Source organism: Cavia porcellus, unplaced genomic scaffold (genome assembly GCF_034190915.1).
Source record: "Cavia porcellus strain 051 isolate PalLab524CR breed Dunkin Hartley unplaced genomic scaffold, mCavPor4.1 scaffold_11, whole genome shotgun sequence".
NCBI classification, from domain to species: Eukaryota; Metazoa; Chordata; class Mammalia; order Rodentia; family Caviidae; genus Cavia; species Cavia porcellus.
The window spans coordinates 57,279,159-57,282,859 of NW_026947494.1; positions in this window are offsets into that span (position 1 = coordinate 57,279,159).

Below are 3,701 nucleotides of genomic sequence, written 5' to 3' on the forward strand. Positions count from 1 at the left end.
ATTTCTTCTTTAATTTTATCTGTGACTTACTCATTGTCGAAGAGGGTGTTATTTAATTCCTATGTTTTTATGGACTTTTTGAAGTTTCTTTTGTCATTAATTTCTAATTTCAGGGCACTATGGTCAGGTAATGTGCATGGGATAATCTCAGTTTCTTTGAATTTACATAAGCATATTCTATAGACTAGTGTATGGTCTATTTTAGAGAATGTCCCATATACTGCTGAGGAAAATGTGTATTCTGCTGTTACTGGGTAGGAAACTCTGTAAATGACTACTAAGTCCATTTGTTTACATGTTTGATTCAGTTCTGTTATTTCTTTATTGAATTTTTTGGTTGTGGTTCTTTTCTGTTGTTGTTCTTGGAATTATGGTTATTTGTATCTTTCCAGAATATCTTTCAGTACTCTGGTGGTCATGAATTTCTTCTGTTGTTCTTTGTCACAGAAGTCTTATTTCTCTATTAATTTTGAAAGAGTTTTTGCAGAGTACATCAATCTGGGTTGAAAGTTGTTTTCTTTTAGGACTTGAAATAATTCACTCCAAGCTCTTCTTGATTTGATGGTTTGTGTTGAGAATTCTGCTGTGACTCTGATGGCTTTCCTTTATAGGTGATCTATTTCTTTTCTCTAACAGCTTTTAGTATTGTTTTTGTGCTGAATTTCTGGGATCTCAATTATTATATTTCTGGGTAAAGACTTGTTTTGGTTATGGCTAACTGGTGTTCTATATGCCTTACTTATCTCTATGTCAGATTCTTTTTCAATGTTTGAGAAATTTTCTGTTATTACTTCTTCAAATAGTCTTTTTATGCCATTTGTGTTGACTCCTGCTCTTTTGTTGATACCTATCAACATTATATTGCTTTTCTTTGCATCATCCTGCATCTGTTGAGTTGTCATTTCCTGGTTTCTTTGTTATTTTTTTTTAAATCTTTCCTTTCATGACCACTAGCTCCAATCCTGTCTTCAAGGTCTGAAAGTCTATCTTCAGTTTTATTCAAATTGTTTTGCCAGCTTTCAAAGGAATTTTTAATTTCTTGGATATCCATTTGAATCCATTTCATGCATTCTAATTCTTTTCTATATTATTAATACAAGATTTCCCTCATTTTCCTACGTTCCTCTATTTTTTTATCTGTCTTCTTTAGATATGTTCAGCAATTCTTTCATTATGGTTGTCATTTTTTTTTCTTTACCTGATATATTATTTCTGATCTGATTTCCTCTATGCCTTGTGGAGTTGTTTGTTTATTTCAGTTGCTATCTTTTCAGAAATTTCAGGTGTGTATCTTCAAATTCTTCTATATCTGTGTCTTCTGGACTGGTTGTGGGCAGGTAGGACATCTGAGATTGCATTCTGCTCCTTTGTCTTGTCAGCTGAGGTCCTCAGGAAAATGAGCTAGACCTGGGTCCCAGGCACTTCTCATGCTGTCTGCCTGTCTCATGTGTAGGGGAATGGGAAGACACCTTGGTTTCTCCAAAGCAAGGTTCCCAGGGTGATGAAGAAGCAGTAAGTGGGACTTCTGCTCTCCAGAAGCTCACTAGGGCTCCCCTGATGTCAGACAGGTGTTATACTGGGCTGAGAAGGACTTCCCCAGCCTTATATGGCTGTTCAGGGCTCCCCTAATGGCAGCAGGGCCTCGTGCTGGGCTGGATAGGTCTTCACTGGTCCTACATGGCTGGCCAGATATCTCTCAACCTTTTAGAGCTTTCAATAGTGACAATCATCTGGTTGCAGCACACATGCCACAGGTTCACCATCACTGCTATAGCACATAAATGAATTTATATGACATTGCTTGTACCCACACACCAGATACAAGCCACTGGTGGAATACCACAGGTCTTTTAGCAGAAACTAAGGCAGGGGTTTGAGAGAGGTCATGTCAGAGGAGATTTCATAAATCAAGGAATTCTGCAAAATAGAAACCTGAGCTCCACTTGTACCCTAGGAGGAAGCCAGCATGTGAACACCTGCCACCAGATATTAACCAGAAAGTTACTAGTTATAGAACCATAACCTGGGAATAGAAGATTCTAGCCCCTTTTATCTAAACCTTTTTCCAAACAAAACTAGAGGAAAAAGACATTGAGAAAAAGGAGAGAATGGAAAGAAAAAACTTTTCTGCCTCTGTCCTACTCCCCAACCTAAAAATCAATCAGGCCTGAATCAAAGATAAACCTAAATTAATGGTTAATATGTCATTCTCATGATTACCTGAAAGTAATCAGAGAAACTAGTTGGTCCTCTGAGATTTTATGGGACTCTTCTCCCTGGAGTGTGAGTGGAAACTATGTATGGTGAGATATCACACATTTGAAATGTTATATTACCTGACAAAAGAGATTTTGCAAGTGTAATTAAAACCACTAGTTAGTTAACCTTAAAATAAAAGGATTGTCCTGAACTATCTGGGTGAGCCTGTTTTATTCACAGGAGCCTTTTAAAAGCAGGCTGTTTGCTCTGGTGGTGGCAGAAGAGAAAGTCAGATCTGAGGCATTTAGGGGAGTCAAATTAAAAAATCCTGCCATCACTTTGCAATCTTGTGAGAAGATACTGGACCACCTAAGGAAGGCTTCTGGCAAGAACTGTGAACAACCCTAGGAGATGACAGCAGCCCCTGATGACAGCCAGAAAACCAGAACCTCAGTCCTACAACCAAAAGGCTATACTGCCAATAGCCTGCATTCTCAGAAGCTGGCTATTCCAAAACTTCCAGACAAATGTTTACTGACTCCTTCAGTGTGAGACCCTCAACAGACTACCTGTTTAAGTCAGTTATGATTTCTAACTTATAGAAACTGTGATATAATAAAAAGGTATTGTTTTAAACCAAGAAATTGTGATAATTTGTAATGCAGCAATAGAAAACATACAAGAAGTTTAACAGTACACATTTGATAGCAGTAATTGGAGAAAAGGAAGTCATTCACCAAGATCTGAATAGTTAAATGTTTTCATTACCAATGGATAAAGTTTTTATTACTAAGCTTGCCTTGTATTGCTAAATATATTCAAGTGTTCATAAATAATATAAACATTGTGTAATAAAATGGCTTAAAGTTCAAGTGATTTATTTCCTCATATCATAATTGTCTAGAAGCAACTTGACTATTTTTTATGTTTTTTTTAAACTCATATACATGGTGATAGGCAAAATATTTAAAATAACCAACAATCTCCATAATATTGAGCCTGAAATCTGTGTCAATATCTCAGTGTGGCTTGAGATATTATAGAACCTTGCTCATTTACTACATACCTATTTCCATGAATAAGAAAACAGGGTTAATAGTTTCACTGTGACATCTACAGAGCTGAAAAAAATTACTGCCTTATTCAGTGTTTCCTAGAAAACAGAGCCACTGGAGGAGGAGCAAAGATGGCAGATAGATAACAAGACTCTGGCTACAGAGTCTCCCCGAGATAGTCAACTTAGAATTCAACATAATACAGAGTGGGGAGCCCCAAACAGAGGGAGACGAATTCTCTCGTCCCAAGAAGAAATTAAGGCAACTTGCCGAACATCTGAGGTTCTGCTGCAACTTGCCGAGGTCCCACCGCGACTTGCTGAGGTCCCACTGCGACTTGCCAAGCCGTCGGATGTCCTGCCACTTAGACTCACTGGAGGTACGGTTACATTGAGCTCAGGGGTCGGTGAGCCAAAAAGAGAGCTGAGTTGGCAGAATGCCTACATT